General features: G+C 40.1%; 2 long non-coding RNA genes across 2 annotated transcripts; one reads left to right on the top strand and one right to left on the bottom strand.

The window, feature by feature from the left end:
* Window positions 1-887: 887 nt before the first annotated feature.
* LOC123976529 lies at window positions 888-15,606 on the bottom strand. Its single transcript, XR_006826384.1, has 3 exons — window positions 14,984-15,606; window positions 1,337-1,406; window positions 888-1,101 (listed from the first exon to the last, which is right to left on the bottom strand). It is a non-coding gene; the product is annotated as an uncharacterized LOC123976529 (long non-coding RNA).
* Window positions 15,047-17,624, top strand: LOC123976528. Its single transcript, XR_006826383.1, has 3 exons — window positions 15,047-15,204; window positions 16,138-16,231; window positions 17,402-17,624. It is a non-coding gene; the product is annotated as an uncharacterized LOC123976528 (long non-coding RNA).
* The last annotated feature ends 650 nt before the right edge of the window (window positions 17,625-18,274 follow it).

Genomic DNA, 18,274 nt, shown 5'->3' with positions numbered 1-18,274 from the left:
TCCAGTAAAGTTCTCTAATGGTCTTAAATCTTAATCATTGCAGTTGCTCTAGACTAGACATGACATCATGGCCACAGGTAGCCCAGTTTATTCCACGGGTCTTTAATCATCAAGATTGCCATCATAATGGCTGAGTGGGCCACTGGTTCACAAAAGAAGGCCTCTCTGTGTGGAGGAGTCAGATAAGGTATGTCTCTGCTTCATACAGTCTGGAAACAGAAGAGAGGAGAACAGCATTGATCTGATCTCAGATAAGATGAAAAATGTTCCCTTCATGAATACCATCATCATCACCTTCATGAAGTTGCAATAATCAGCCAAAATTGAAATTAACATAAAATATTATCATACAGAAACAAAGATGCGCCCTAAATATGATGCAGTGCAATGGACTAAACAACCACAGATGGCTCTCAGATTTTGGACCAAGACAAATCACCAGTTATAGATTTAAACAATCAATGATGATCAGACCTTGTGCCAAAACACAATCAACTCCCTGTCAACACATTCACTGCACCCCTTCCTCTTTTCTCTCTCCTCTTCCCTTCTCCTTAGCTCTGCATGTTGGATGCCTCGGTGTCAGCCGCACCAGTTATTCCCCTAATCCCAAACAGATTGGCTTCCGCCACAGAAGAAAACCCTCAGTCTGGCCGTCTCCTCGGCGCTTGCTCCGCAGAAACCCCATTAATCGGCAGCACATGGCGATAGGTTATGGAATGGATTATAGGCCTTGCGACGTATGTGGTCCGCTGGCTGCTCCGATGGTTACATGTTGGTGTTCAGGGACACACTCCGAAATGAGGAGACAGAATTGATCTCCGCTGTTCTCACTTTTACAGCCTCCCCAACCAAAGGGGGAGGGGGACAGTTGTCAGTCATTCCTAACAGTTGCTCCCCTCAACAGCGGAGTCAATGGCTTTCTCCCTGATGCGAACACTGCATAGAAACTCATGCGGCGGGCTGAACGTGTAATTATCAAACTTGGAGCTGCTTATTAAGATGAGAAAGAGGACAAGGCGATTGTGTTTCTTTTATTTTTTGTTTCTCGGCACAATGGAGTAAGTGGAGGTCTGTGAAATCATGGCGAGGAAGAAGGATCTGAGAGGAGGAGGACAAGAGAGAAAGAGAGAGAAAGAGAGAGAGAGAGACATGGGGAGAACGAGATAAAGGAGAAAGAGACAATCAAACACACATGAACACACATGTGCACACACACAATAGTCACAGAACATAATAGTGAGGTAACCACAGTTCTCCTTTTTCTACTGCTGTGCCAGTAGGTGGTTTGTGTGAACAAGAGTGTGTGTGTGTGTGTGTGTGTGTGTGTACACACCTCTTAGGGGGTGGTGAGGTCTCAGAAACACAGCTGCAAGGCCTGCTCTGCCTCTGTCATTTGTACAACACTGGTCTGCCAAGGGTGAAAAGTGACCAAAATTATCCAAGAATCCAGGGTGAACAGTGTGTGTGTGTGTGTGTGTGTGTGTGTGTGTGTGTGTGTGTGTGTGTGTGTGTGTGTGTGTGTGTGTGTGTGTGTGTTGACCTAATTCAGGAGGAAAGGGTGAAAATTACACCTCTGCACACATGTCCAGAGAGAGAGTGGATCATACACCAGGTGGTTGCAAAGCCTTCTGAAAAGGGAGGACAGTGTGTGAGTGTGTGTGTGTGGGTTGTGCTATGGATGAGACAGTGTCACTTTATTCATTTGTTTGTTTGTCAACATGGTATCTCTGTCTATTTTGGCCTAATATAAGAGCCAAAACAACAATACTAGGAGTAACAGTGTTACATTTTGCAAATATATTCAGTATGAACATTTAGTGCTGGCAGTGTACGAGCACTTTGATTAGCACAATATACATTACTGACAATATTTTCACACTATTCCACCAATCTACAAGAAACGACACCAACAACAATGCACCAACAAAGGTAATTAAGAAAAAGATTGCTAGCAAGTAATCATGCAATCATATATGGAGGTTTTGGTAAGTAACACAGAATGGAAACATAACTTTTGTTTGTTTAATAGAATACTCCACAGGGCATATTTAAGTTTGTCTATGTGTGTTCAGTGAAGACGCCGGTCTAGGAAGTGTTAGCTTGGTGCAGGTGCTGGGGGTGGGGAGAGGTGGCTAAGCTACCAACAGAGGAGATATGTGCCACCCAGTAACTCCAAAGTTGTCTTGAATCACCTGACTTTTGTTCAGAGTTGGAAGGTGTATGAAGCTGTAGCTTCACTGTGAGGTCGGGACTAGGAGCGCTGTGTGCATTCACTGGGGTTAAGCTAGCAGTTCATGGTCAGTAAATACCCACAAACTGTAAGCTATTTGTAAATTCACAATGTCTCTTTTTCTATGTCTACACATGTTGAATACAGAAGATGTGATGTGGAGTTTGTTTGTGTGGAGTAATTTGTGTAGCCACCTACTCAGATCTAATTTTGTTACAGGATTATCATGGCATTCCTGTTTAGATTTGATGGGGCGTGAATTGGTAATGGTATACGACAATGCAAAATTAGGATGCAGAGAGGCCTAGTTAGCTTGTTTTATCGCGATACTGTTATTGTAAATGTAAATGCTCCGTACTTGTATAGCGCCTTTCTAGTCTTTTCGACCACTCAAAGCGCTTTTACACTACATCTGCATTCACCAGTCACACACATTCATACACTGAGCCTAAGTGCTCAAACGGAAACTAACATTCACACTCACTCATACACTGGCGGAATAGCCGCCAGGGGCAATTCGGGGTTCAGTATCTTGCCCAAGGACACTTCGACATGCAACCAGGGGGAGCCAGGGATTGAACCACCAACCTTCCGATTAACGGCCAACCCGCCAACCCGCCCCATTGTGAGCTTAAAACTCCCATGCACTCATACCTATCCATCTATAACCCTTTTTTTTTACCACATATCACATTACTATCAAACATGAATAAATATTAAACCACAAGAATTTAGTGCAATAACAATAAAATATTTATTGCGGAACCAGGTGACACCTCTAAAACGTCCAGTTGACCCAAAGAAAAGAAAATCTTAAAATTCAGCTCACGGAAACATAACATTGGCGCGCTTGTTGGAGCTCTTTTGTAATCCTCAAAGAAAATATTGTCTTTACTCACTGTTCCTTGTGTACTCGAAAACTGCAAACCCCTCTGTCTAGCTGTGCGATTAGGGGTGTGCCATATTATATTGTTCATGATATATCGGTATAATCTTTTAGATGATCAAAAAGAGGTCCATCTCACATGCGGCTACAAGTCCTGAGCACTTCTAATGCAGCAGCATGTGTGGCAGCAAAGCAAACTAGCCAAAAATTCACATTAACGGTATGAACTTCCTATCTTTTAACTATAAATTTCTGTATCTTTACATTTCTCATGTGTCCACACACTCAGAAAACCAGGGCAAAAATGGACTTCCAACACACACTCTCTCCTTCCAGCTAGCGACGGCGACAGCTAGTTAGCAATAGTCCACACGTGGACATGGCGTTTGCATTAGATTACTGACTGAAAACAGCTTCAAAACACAGCTCTTTCCCCATTTTAACCGGGTTACACACTGATATAAAACTCTCAAATCTTGACTTTAATGACTAATAATACACACAGCAGAAAAATGAGCTGAGAGAATCAAAGGCATTTTAGCAGCTTACAAAACGAAATATTTCACCAATATTTCTCTTACACACGTTGTAATATATACTTTTTAAAATTAATTTACAAGTAACCTGCCCAACACTGCTCACGCACATTTAGTTAAGAATTATAATTCACTGAATTAGTGTGTGGACTTGGTCATAGGCATTCACTTGCTGTATGTGCAAGCACACGTGACTGGCCATTATGTCTAAATGTGTGTGTGTGCGTGTGTAGGCCTATGTCTGCGCATGTAGGGCTGTAAACAATGAGACTGGTTCATAGACGCCACTGCAAGCGGCCCAAGGCCAGGAGGACGTCGGCTCAACAACAGCTCATACAGACAACTCTGTGGCTTCTCGCCCATTATCTTCCCCCAACCAGCCAGGCAGAACTACTCTGTGTTCTCTGGCCTTATACAAAGGCTAATGAAAAGACTCGGTAGCAAAACGTGAGGATGATCACAAAGATATCACCATGCTCATAGTTTTAAAATGAGTGAACATACTGGATGTGATAAACCCCTCTTTGCAGATATAATGCACTCTTCTCGCTCACTCAACAGGTCATATTTTACAGAGGAACATGCAAAGTTGATCAGAGCCTTTATGCCCTTTAGTGTCAAGTAATCAGACATGATTCAGGCTGCTGTAGTTTTTAATTTCGTATGATTTTATTACTACCCAGAATCAGCTCAATATGATTTCATTAGAACTAGGGGATAACCTCTTCACACTGCTGCGGTGTACAATCTGTGGTGTTATTGGTGATATTACCAGGTATGTGTGGGGTTTTTTAATGCTTATAATTCTCAGCAGTGGATGTTGATCTAATGGAAGAGAAGAGGTGTTTCACTGAACAGGTCAACTCAAAGTTTCATCATTCTAAACTCTTTAGCATCTCTTCACGGAGTTAAAAGCATTTAAGCACTCGATTACATGAGAGGATTTTTGGAAAACTGCTATAAAACACCTGCCGGCACATGGTGGGGAAATTGATTCTGTATCCTAATACAAAAAAACAACTATAAAATGTAGTTTAATTTTTTCAAGCATGTCAACATATATGGTGTTCTTATATAATACTATTGTATTACTATATCTTGGAATTACATAGACACAATTTAAACTTTTAGGAAAACCTCATTTTCTTCTGCAATGACGGTGGAAAGGATCAAGTGCAACCCTGAGCTGCCCTGTGTTTCCCCTTTGCGTGTGTCGAGATCTATGAACCTCCCACGCAATCCCAGACGGCCTTGCTCTTGATCAAAGGTACAGTGTGTTATTAAGAGAGTCTGAAACTATGATAAAGAGGCTCCTGTTACAATTAGTGGGAAGTTGTAAGTTTTTTCACCACTACCCCTCCCCCGTCCAAGTCTTGTAGACGTGTTGATCGGACGATTGTGGACATGAGAGCACCGGCTCTGACCCCTGTTTGACAGTAATGATCGCGCCTTGACCTCAGGCTTTTTTGTCTAAGTGATGATGACCCTGCATGTATTTTGTTGAGGCATGACTAAGCAAGACACCATTTGTATGACTAGTAACAGGATGGTTAAAAAGTAAGCGAGATGATAGTTTCGCTAACCCTAACCCATGATGATTGTAACAGTGTGTTCCCCTCTCTAGACTTTACCTCCTTGGATTGTTGTATTCTTAAAACCAGCAGCTGCAGTTCAAATCTCATATCCCGGTATGCGTGCATGGGAACTTGTCCTTTTTCCCCTGCAGTCCCCCCTCCTTGCATCCCCCCATCCACTTCCTGCTATCTCCAGGGCCAATCTAAAGCTGCGCTATTACCAGTCCTGTACTCGGTGTGTTGGCGGCCGATTTAGAACATCAACACCATCAATCAACCCGCCAATGGGGCCAACCAGCTGGCTGAACCGTCCTGTCCCACTGCACTACAATTTGTCATCCGACAAGGCCAAGTTGCGTTCATGTAACTACACCCAAACCTTCCTCCTCTCTGTCTCTCCCCTTGATAAAAAACTCTTTTGATGACTTTTTGACTTGCCCTTTCAACTACTTCCTTGAAGCCTCAGCATCTCAACTCACAACAGCCTCTTTACAAAAAGCTTTACAATTGTTTTCTTTCTGTCCCTCCATATGAGGATAATTAAACACTTATAGGCATCCATGGGACAAGGCTCACTTTGGTTTCTCTTGACTGATGACTATGTTTCTGTTCACAAGAGAGTAGCAGCCTGTTTTATCCACGGTTGTGGCCATTACTTTTGCTGGAAAAATAAGCTGTGCGTTGGCCATTACAAATGTTTCCCCTTTTGCTTTATGTGGTTCGCTGAGGTGGGTCATTATCCACCAAAATATGAGGCCAACAAATTAACAAACAAATAAACATGCAGTGGAGAAACCATGAGTCATTGTTCTATAAAACACTAGATATGGCTATCCTTCTCACATAAACTAAGCAAATATTTGATTTTATGCATGCTTCCTGTATACTTGAGCGATAATAATAGAGTAAAACAGACTTTATATGTCCGTAAAAGTCATAGACACGGTTGATAAAAAGGAAAGCAAGATTTATTTAAACAGTAGCAAGATTTATCTTTTAAATTCATGTCATCAACTAATACTAAGACACTGCAGCCTTTTCAGATTAAATTACTGTTTGGTAAATTCTAATTAGAAATTTGAATTACTGCAGCCACATGTGACAAATGGCTTTTATAAATTCTCTGTAACAATGATGTCATAGATTCCTCATCACCCCATAGTTCATAACACGCACACTTGCAGACACACACACACTTCCCCTTTTAATTGCTCAGTGTTCACTGCTTTGCCTTATTTCTTGGTTGCTCTCACTCTCCGGGCCAGCTGAGAGGCCCCTGGGGGCACAGTGGGGGCCTTAGAGTTGTCCAAACACCCCAAATGAAGGTCTGGGGAAGTTCCTTGCTCTTTTGTCCCTGCCGTCTCTGCCAGGGAAACAAGTGCAGCACAGTGCACAGACTTGGGAGTGTGTCTGCTGGGGTCATGATATGGCTGCTCAGCGGTCCCTCACAGTCACGCTACCATTTCTCCCCTTAGTTCCTCACTGCCCTGGCCAGCCACACAGCTGCACAACTGGCTGCCCTTTACCAGTTCAATCAGCCAAGGTCACCAACAATCAACCAGTGATGATGCACATCTGTGTGTCTGTGTGTGTGGGCAGGAAGGTATCGAGCAGCATGCCTCCACCGAATTCTTTAAGTAAAATGGTGATGTATCTCCCACTACACGCAGACTTATACACATGAACAAGTGACTGTATGCACATATATACACACACAAAAAACATGTTGTTGCCGTCTGCAGAAGGCGAGAGCTGTGTTAAATTTAGATGATCAACTTTCAAGTGTGTACAAGGGATTAACAAGAGTCTGCAGCAAATCACGGTCGACGCTTCCAAATTTCAGAGTGAAAATGATTTCTGCAAAACAGAACCATACACCAAAACTGGGCGGCTTCTTACATGGTCGCACGCAACTTTTATTTGCTTGTCAATAATTTTCCAATATCCCATTCAAGAATTGGAGCATTTGATTTTGGTTTTTATGAGAGCATGTTTTACAAATGCAACACAGGCCAAGAGAAACTGTATCTGGCAGTCGCACTGAAAAAGGCTTTCCTCACCTTCTCTCAGTATTAATGAGCCCAGAAACAGTCAAAGCCAAAATAGGTTCCATACAGTGCGAGGCAGCTGCCAAACATATTGCATGACAAACATTGGTGCAAATGCTGTTGATAAAATGCTGAACTGGAATCCATCACATTAAAAAGAGACTGGTTATAACAATGAATGTTTTAAAAATATTTCTGTAAATATGATGAATGGTGAATTAAAAATCCAAGAAAAAAATGTACAGCACCACTATAAAAAAATATATTTCTGATATTGTGAGAATGTGATATTTTTGCATTTAATCACACACTTCCAGTTGCAGCTTGTGTGGCGTGATATCTGGAAGAAGAATGCGTTTAGAGGCATGGGGGAGCGATTGGGGTGAAATTATAACAAGCATAAATTGGACCCTTGGTATTGGCCTTTCTTTGAAAAGTCTTAATGACAAATCACCACTTTCTCTTTCACCTCCTAGTGTTTCATCTGGGCTCTACCCAGGGTGCTCTGCTCCGATCCTGAGTGCCACATCATTGGCTGAGCCGCTTAAGCCTCGCCCATGGCCATATTCTCAAGAAAACATTTTTAACGTTTTTATGCCTGCCTGGACTTCTGTGCTAAACTGACTTTTACCACTGGCTGTTAACCGAAATTTGAAAATGCAGACTGGCAAAGTATGTGGGAACTGTGCTGTTCTGTTGTTAAGATTGATTCTATGGCATTAATGCCCTTTGTACTAAATCTAGTTTAAATGATAAATCATGTATGTCTCTAACAGTTTGTTCCTTCTCTAAGTTTGGGTGTGAATGAGAACCAAAGTAAGGAAACATTACAATTGTTCTACATATGTGGAGTATGGTGTAGCCTCTCTGCTTACTTTAGATGTTTATTTTCTCTTTTTCTCCCTGAAACTTGTAAAATTGACAATGAACAGACACACTGTGTATCTTTGGTTAAAGAAAGCATTGAAGGAGAAGAAACAATTAAGAAACAGTAATGACAATACCGAAGGGGGGGAGTTCAATGCCTACTCTTGCATACCTCTCTGTTTTATCATTAACTTCCCCAATACAAAAAACAACACCTGTGAAGGGGGTAAAGTTACTGACAATACTTAATTAAAATTTTAGACTTCATATTGTCCTATCTTGTGGACAAAGTTGGATTTTTTAGCATGCAGATTCTAAAAACAGAGGATGGTTTCCTGGTTGTTTTGATAAAGTACGAATAATAACATCTTGTTACCTGACCAGGCTGAACAAACACATAACCCTTGACCTTAGTGCAGAAGAGAGGATTGTGTCCCACTCACACCATGAAACCACAGTCAGACCTCCAGACCTGACTGATGGCTGAGGGATGCCAAAGCTAAATCCAAGGCCAGATGACCACCAGCGGTCCCTGTCTGCAGCCTCGTCTTGAGGGTCTAACTACTTAATAAGTAGCTGTCCCAGGTTTCCTGGACATAGTCCAGACTCACAGTGGCCCCCTTCGAATGGACGCCCAAATGCATAAGGAGGGCTTCATTTATCAATCAGACCAATCACAGACTTTTCCGGGGCTAGGGATGGCCACATGTTGGGGATTAGGTGCATGGAATTCGGTACAACCAAATTGTGGGGAGTTAGTCAGTAAGAGATTATAGCAAATCAACAGTGAAAAGAGTTGGATTACACTACAGTTGCAGCTGGATCGATGTGCTGTAGGTATCGCCTATCAATCTAAATTCAAGACGCTTTAAAAGGAAACGTTTGTGTAACGTTCGCTAAACAGCGGCCACTGTGGCTACAAATGCAATATAGAATAGTGCTAAAACGCTAAGCTATTCTAACAGTAGCATAGAGGAGTAGTTAGCCAACATTAGCCACCATTAGCTACTGGTCACAACAGACCACGTAAGGCTGTAAAGGAAAAACCTCTAAATGTATTGATTTGAGCAAGGGTGCTTTTCATTGCCTTTCATTTGTAAGAGGAAGAGTGAGTCATTTCTTCCCCTCAAAAGTTACATAGTCTGGCTTTAAGCATCTATAAGCCTGTAGACTGATGCATCTGGTAGCTTCATTTCCAAACTCATTTGCAGTTTAAGATGATCCAACATGTGCAGACGGACTGTAATCATGCAGGTTTCTCATGCTATGTCCACAGCATCGCAACTCAAATGTCTAAGTGGTGTGACATCACTGCATTACCAATAAGGTTCATCTGAAAGCTCGGAGTAGATAATTGTTGCTACCCAGCCGGCACATGAGCCTCGGGCTGAGCAACTGATTTAGAAGCCGAAAGAGGGGGATGAGCCGTCACCGTCACCTCTGGCATGTTTTGTCACTCTTGCTCATTTCCATCTCTGCACAAAGATGACAGATGAGGCTCTGACAGGTGTCAGAGAAGAGCAGAGCAGGTCTTGTCACTCACTCACTGAGCCACCCCGCTGTGTGGGACACGCACACTTTGATATAATATGCCTGTAACTAGAGAGAAAGGGAGGTGTGTCTGTTTCTTGTGTGTGATAGAGAAATAGAACAAAACTGGGGAGAGAAAAGGGGGGGAAATGGGAGAAAATAGATACATGGGGGATGAAAGATATGGATGCAGCAAACAATATGTAATGGTCATCTTAAAATATCAAGCAGACAAAAATTGAAGGAGTATATAAAGTCTGGAAGAGGAAAGATGTATTTGTTTGGTCTATTGGGAGGGAGCTAAAGACATTTTAAAGCAAAAAGCTTAGAAATCCAGTTAGCTGGCATTTCTCCATGGACATGTGACATCTCTGACAAAACCCTTTTGTGGCGCTGATCTTCGGACACGTCACAGCACAATAGATGCACTTCACTCCCTAAATCAGCAAAGGCTCACTAAGCGTGAAGGAGAGTGGTCATGTATCATTTTACCTTGTTGGCCTAAATGAAGAAAAATTACAACCATATTGGCATTAAATTTTTCTAACAAAAACATTGTTTAAAGCAGAATTGTGAACCATGACATATTTGAATACGCCTGCAGTGTAATATTTTATATCTATGAGTTCCACTACTTGATCTATCTGGAATTTATTTGCAGCAGTCAATGAAAATATGTGTCAATTCACCATGCACCATTGCCAAAGAAATTAACAATGATTTTACACAGAGGACAGCTTAAGCTAATGACTTAGTGTCAGCATGAGGATAGACTTAGCAGATAATGGGTACTTCCAATAAGAGTGCTTTTCACAGAGGGGGTTATCACCTATGGTAAGAGTGTGTGAGTGCTTTTCACGTACAGTATAGGTCCATGGCATTGGACCATGGACACAGAGGTAGTGCACTATTAGCGCACATTACTGGAAATAAATTGGCATGTAATTTTATGATTTTATTAAATGATATTTTGGAGGTCTAAAAGTACAGCTGCTGTAATTGTGATTGAAAGTGTTTTGAGCGGCAGGATTAGCATGCATTTATGCAAAGAAATAAAATCTAAAATGGTTTGCAAAGCCTCTGAGGGGACCTCAGAGTTGGTAACAATTATTAAACAGTACTAGTAAATAACTATTATTCATATTGGGAGTACTATGCTGTTAATTTGAGCCCCATAGACTAGCCTAGCTCCACCAATAGAGGTGTCATTGTTCCTCAACTCTAGATTTCAACTTGGGGCTCAGAAAATGGAGCTAGACCCCCCATATTTCATTTCTCCCTCGCTGATAGCATTTATCAGCAGTGTCCTGATAAAAACAAAATATGCAACTTAAGCCCAAGCAGGGCTAAGCCGCCGAGGTAGACAGGATTACCTGGAGGCTAGCAGGGACAGGCATCAGATTGTACTGTCATAAAGGGCCATTAGCCTCTTGGCAAACTGTACCTCAAGCCCAAGATGACAGGGCTTTTCAAGACAGACAGGGGGGAAAATATGAAACTTAAATTCGTCATGACAGACAATTCAATGAATGAGACCCCCAGAAAATTGGGTCTGTAAAGCAAAACAAACACAAAAAGAACTTTTCTTTTTTCATTTTATGTTAGTTTGCCACCTATGGGAATTCCATTAGCTGTACTACTGTCTGCAAGAAATAATCGATATCCACTGCTCTGTACTGGATGTAAGTATTTATATAAAAAAGAGAGACTGGGTTTCCACACAACACACAATGGAGTAGACTTACTGACTGGCTGGGATTAAATTTAATACAGGATCTTGACAGACATATCCTGGAAGCACATCGCTCTCTCTGCAGATTTCCTAGGAGCAAAGCTTACATGTTTTTTCTTGGATTTGCCTCATTAATTGGCTAGTTAAGTCCCCTTAATCCATGATGATCACTTTCTTGTATGTCTCAGGGCATTTCTTTAAGCTCATATATCCCATTACTTTCTTGTTTTAATACTTTCACAGCTTTGACAGCAAAATTAAGCCCAAACACAACTGAACTTTCTCAGGTATGCACATGCTCAGTTTTGAGTGGCACCATAGGAAGCCTCCATTTTGAGGCAGGGAAAATGACAATGCAAAGTATAATTGTTGGGGGGGGGGGCTGTCGTCTAGACAATGTGTCCGCAGGTACAACAAGTATATGGCTAGATGACACAGCAGACAGTCGGCTGTCTTCTCTGACATGTGGAAGCAGAGGTCTTGCCTGTTATCTTCGGGAGGTGATGTGGAATATTTGGTGACACACACACACACACACACACACACTTCTCTCTTATCTCTGACATCTCCACCCATTTCCATCCATCCACTCTCACTGTGCACCTCCTCTGGGCCATATCATGAGCCTGCCTGCACTAAAGAGCCAGGCAGTAGAGGTGGGGGTGGTGGTGGGGCAGACTAGCAGGGCAGGCTTCACCTAGAGGCTGCCTCTGTCTGCCCTGTCAGTCTCTTTCACTGTGCTTATAGCGGCTGCCGACCTGTCCTTTCCCAGAGGGCTTTGTGAAAGGACAGAAATGTGATGCTGCTACTTAGACACAAGTTATGGTGGAGTCTGTCTGCGGTGGCCATGTTGTAGCTCCCTTCTATGACACCCCCCCCATTTTTCTTGAGCAGAGACTACAGGCGCCAGGCACGGTGTAACTGCAGTCTCAGGTATGCTGGGTGGACATTGTAGCCACTCCCCAGGCCTTCACCTGCACCTGAGACTGAGTGATGCGGGCACCAGGATCAGCTAAACTTCCAACACATCTACACACACAGACTATCATTCATAAATCAAATACTCTAACTTAAGAAATGAATGAAATTGCTTCTTCAATTGTCACTATTAAAGTTGATTGCCCCCATCATCATTTCAGTCCTGTAGTCTCTTTAAAAACGGGCATACAGCAGTGACACAACATATTCTGTAGTCATAAATATCGTTACTATTGGTATTTTTTATACATAACTGGACATTTTACAAATCAAACAACAGATTAATTAATCAAAAAAGTTATCTCCACAGTTATCGGTGATGAATATAATCACTAGTTGCAGCCTAACAATAAGCATGTGACACTCAATTATTACTTCAAATGAAAATAGTATTTTTAGGTTTTAGAAATGTTACTAAATGTATTCTTATTTGTGTGCAAATGCGATCTTCTGTTTTAAATGGTGTTTAATACATAAAACCCACAGTTTTAAGCATGTCTTTCTACATCTAACAGAAATTAGGCTATTTGAACACAGCGGCATTTACTTCCTGCACTTTCTTTCCATGTTTCTTGTTCCTCTTTCCTCCGAATGTTGTGGCATTGTCATGTGTAAAGGCTTAGGATGATTACAAAATAATTTGAAAATAGAATAAGTACGTTGAGCCTATGTTGAGGTTTGCTCCATCTGTCAACATATGACAGCTGCAGAGCAATTTTCATTGTGGTACGAGTGGTTTTGTGGTAAATGTGCGCTCTCATTTATCTAAAATACATCCTAAGCTGTGGCTGCCGCTTCATTATTTAAGCAGGCCACATGGGTTACAATGTGCATTTGTTCTTAAATGAAAAATGTTTGCTGAAATTTGACTGACTTGTGTGCTTATGTTTTGAGGAAAGAAGACTGCAGGAGGCTTTTGTGGTGGTGTGGGAGAGAGAGTTTGTGTGTCTGAGAGAGAGAGAGAGAGAGCGAGAGAGAGAGAAAGAGTTTTCTGTTTTCCCAAATGGGTGCAAGAATTTTCTAAGCTTTGCTCCGCCCTTTTAATGTGGAACCACTATTATTGAAAACCGTCCATGCTGAAAACACAGAAAGAAACACAGCAACAGATGCGTTGCAGTACCCCAAGCTATATCTTCAAGAAACTATACTGATGAAGGTCTGCATGCTTTTAAAAATATTACTTATTACACCACAACCTTTTCTTACATATTTTCGTGAACATCAACTCTTTTATTGTCACATCTACAGTCTGACAAGCCAGTAAACTGTATTGGTGAGATCAGTTGGGCCACTAGATGTCCAGAACAATTTTACAATTAAATAAAGACAACACACATACTTATAGTCATGGGTGGGCGGTATTTATGATACATGTATTTCAAATACATATTTCAAATACAAAATAGGATTTTGTCATTTGAATTTGATAGGGTTGATGAAAATTGCTTCATATTTTGTATCAAAATGTGTTTTGTATTTGGTAGTTTAAAAATACTGTACTTCTATGTACTATGTAATACTTGTATGTGATGACATCATAAAAATGCTGCCTCTGATTGGTGCCTACTCAGCAATTTGCTGACCAGCTTTCCATCGATTTTTAGCATAAATTGCTACAATTCTCAACAGTTACTGTTAAGTTTTAGTGTGTGCTTTAGTGGCCTAGGCTAAATCATTTACCAATTTACGTAATGTTCAAGCTAACTTTTTGACCCGAGGAGCAGCCCCAGCAACGTTAGCTTACTATTTTCAGCCTATGTTAAGTTTCTCAGTTGTGCACTAAATAAAACAAAAAAATAATAAAGTGTTTCAGAGTTGTTGTACTACATTTCTTTAAAATGCCATGTGGTGTAACTTGTTAAATGCACACACATGTGCCTTATTGTCATTAACAACGTTGTGCTGCAACGCCATTAAACATCAGGCTGTCAACCCATCCACCGCTCGAGTTTATTGTAGCTCAGATGATGTAGGCCCTTCATTACCAAACACCAACTAACTAAATTAGAATAAAAGTATGAGTTATTAGCAAACTGTTAGTTAAACATTGAACTGTTGGTGACTTTAAAACTAACCTCCGTCTAGTTTATCACAGGGATATGTGAATATTTGATTCACATATCCACTTAATCAACTGAGTCAGCGTACTGGTGAAGAAAGCGATCACATAGGCCGATAGATTGCAGTGGGCTGCCGTAAATTTGGGTAGAATATTTGGTATTTTATTGTAAAATACATTTTGATGCATCTTTGTCCATTGTAGTCCAAAATATCAAAGAGTGGAAATGCATTCACACTCGAGAGTCACTTTGTCTCTGGAATACAGTGAGCAAGTCAGGAACCTCAGAGTTTTAGGATTTGGTTCTGTAAATGTCAGTAACATATAGGGCAGCTTTCATAACTTCAAAAACATATCAAAATGAGAAAATGGTTCATGTATTCATCTCAGACAGGTTAGACTATTGTAATGACCTCTTTGACTTTACTTGTTATCAAGGTGAATGTGTTTTACTGCCTCTGGGTGACTGTATGTGCATAATGTAAAGAAGACTGAGTGTACTTGTAATGAAATGTACTACATTAAAGAAAAAAACATTACGTTGCCTTGCACCAGCACCAGACTTCTGTCCTTTCCTGCGCAGTTGCGCAATCTGTACCCGCTCGAACAGCGCCAGCGTCCCACAAGTCCTGCGTTTTTAGAGCCATTCATTAACAAACAGCAACACAGCGGCAGCACAGCGAACATGTCAGACAAGAAACAGACCGTGGACCTGGGCTTACTGGAGGAAGATGACGAGTTTGAAGAATTCCCAGCCGAAGGTAAATAATACAGATAATATCTGAAGTCATACTGCTCTTGTTTTCTTTATATTGACCATCGGTAACTGTTACGGTGTTTTTAGGTTCCTGGGCCCTGCAACAGTGACTCAGCTAGCTTAGCCATATCAGCATTAGCTAGCAAACATGCCACAGCCAGCTCATTCAGCTAACTTAACCAAATTAGTGGATTCATTGAGCTCTATACTGTTTAATATCCTAACATTTGTGTTGTTATTTTTTCAGATGTTTTTCTTGTTATTTTGATAATATGTATACTTTAGCTCCCTTGCTAACGTTTGCTAGCTAGCTAGCGTAACGTTAATGCCAGCCGAGAAGCTAATGTGTTAGCCGATCAGGTAAACAGTAAGCCAACTTACAACGTTCAAGTGGACGTTTATACTGCTAGAAGCTCCTACAGTGTTGGTTTTTAACCTGCTTGAGGGACAGTTTGAAACAAAGCTGTTGATATGGCCGGGCAATTAAACAATAATGATAATGTTCAATAAATGTTTGATTTAATGTCCTCTGAATATCGAACGAATTAGCACGTAATTAAACCTCATTTAGGAAATAGGGACTAAAAATACATTTAACTTAATTTTACTCATGGTTATATGTTGAAAAAATATTTTATCATATTTGTTTTGAATGTTCTACCTTTAGATTTGTTAAGTGATCCACTGTTTGGCAAGTGTTCTGACCATAAAGAAAAGTTTAAAAACACAACTAATTATCAATTGTTTCACTCAGGAGCTGAAATCAGCCTTTAAACCTGAAAGAAATAATGATTTGACATTTATTGGAAAATCATCGACATTGAATGATGTGACATTTTTCATTGTGATGACATTTTTGTCCATATTGCCCAGCCCTATGATAAAGTATTTGTCTTTATTTTCTAATGTTTCTAAAATTCAACTGTTTGATTCCTAGATTGGACGGGGCTGGATGAAGATGAAGATGCTCATGTTTGGGAAGACAACTGGGATGATGACAATGTAGAGGATGATTTCTCAAATCAACTGAGGTGATCTGAACATTCAAAAAATGCACAATGTTTAGCTACACTTCTTTATCGGCTGTCTACTACAACAGGTCACAGTTACAAGTATTACTGTAAAACCAAGGCGAAATGTTTCAAAATACTCAATTAAATATCTATTATGAAGACATTAAACATGAGTAAACAAAATATGCCCACATATGCAGTTGCAGTTCATATTGAAACAACTTTTGTTGATATAAATTGTTTTAAACAGACATAGACATTCTCAGTACAGTTGATTTCTGTGGTTTGTTAAACTGAGATGTGTGCTTTTTAAAGTTGTTGTTTTTGTGTCCGTAAGTTTTAGACATGTTTCCTTTTACATGCATAGGCATTAAATGCACAAACAATTTTTATCTCTTTGGAAGTCAATATAGACTGTTACAGGTAGTTTCAGCTGTAGTCAGCATCTCAACACAGCTACATTTATGATCCATCGTCATGACTTTTGAGATAATTGAAAACATTTTTTAAATATATATATTTTCCTTATAAATTATTGCAATAAATCTACGATACATCTTTGATCAGTATTAATGCATTTGTAATTTATTGCAGGAAACCAATAGTGCATTTGAACTCTTTCTTATTTTGCAGCCATTGTTTAGCTCTACTTCAATAGCTTAGGTTGTTAGTGGTGTGCTGCTGCATTTTTGACTAGTATCTGAAATTGTAAACACTTTGAAAATGCGACAAAATAAGGAAGACCGACAACTACCATAACTATCTTGACAGTGTTAAACGTGTAGTTATGCATTAACCATCAAAGTTATTATCATAAGATCAGTCATGCTTTCAAGGCTTACAGTCACTTATTGAATAATCAATAACTGTTGGTAGATAAGTGGCTGGTGTGTTTTTGTTTGAGTACTCTCTAGCCAGTAATATGCTATTGTTTTATTTAGGCCAATTATGATAGCCGTGCTATTAAGTTGTTTCTTAAAGATATCATTATTGTTAAAGGCCACAGCTGCCATATATATGTAATCATCAAATCCATAGCTGCACGCATTATGCAATATTTATATATTTTTTCACTCCCATCTCTTAATGGTTCTCACAATCAATAGCAGAGGGTACTTATACCTCAACCACCCACCTGTAATCATCTCTACTGACTTGATCTTTCTATTTTCCTTTTCCTTCCTGCAGGGCTGAGCTGGAAAAACATGGTTACAAGATGGAGACGTCATAGCGGCTGACAAGGCCTTTCAGTATTCAACGACATTGGATATGGACATTTATATTTGAACATGGCTGACCACACACCAACTGAAGAGATTTGATGATGTTGATTTGTTTCCCTTTTTTTTTTTTTTTTTTTTTTTTTTTGTAAAAAAAATTGATAGAAGTAAAGTGTTTGGAGAAAACTGTTTCTTTGAGTGTTTTTACTGAGCAACTATTCTGCAAATGTTTCAACAATTGCATTTATAGATTATAAACAGGTTAATAATTTTTAATCTGATGTACAGACAGTTTGTGGTCATCTAACCCAAAGAAACTGGTGTGCATTTCTTTAGTAATATAGGTACATCACTGAAATTGAGCAAGCTATACTGATAAACCTCCAGTTTATGCAGCATAACCAATAGCTAAATTTAACTTTCTTGAATGATCTTAACAGGAATATAGCCTGTGTCCTTCCGTTTCACCTAGTCATTCGACTGCTCTTATTCTTTGATACATAAACTAAATCCATCTTTGCAGTTATTAGTTTTTGTATGGAAAATGACTCGGGTAGCAGAAATATCTACAAATTACAGTCTTTGAAGGAGCTGTTGATCTCAGAAAAACACCTGCCAAGTCAACACAATCTACCTGTAATGGACAGCTTGTTATTGCCCTCTGACTCATTGTGCATTTATTTTTAACTCTGAATTTTGCGCGGTGTTACTCAAGTTTAAATTGACTATCTGAGATATTTACAATCATTTTGAAGCAACCATACTTTTATTTAATGTCCCGTTTATTGAAACTGTCAAAAGTGATGCCTGCTTGAGAGAGACGGACAGAGTGCATATGGAA

This window comes from Micropterus dolomieu, linkage group LG09 (assembly GCF_021292245.1).
Source record: "Micropterus dolomieu isolate WLL.071019.BEF.003 ecotype Adirondacks linkage group LG09, ASM2129224v1, whole genome shotgun sequence".
Classification (NCBI taxonomy): Eukaryota; Metazoa; Chordata; class Actinopteri; order Centrarchiformes; family Centrarchidae; genus Micropterus; species Micropterus dolomieu.
Note: the sequence above shows the minus strand (reverse complement) of the source record. Positions and strands in the feature narration are given on the sequence as shown.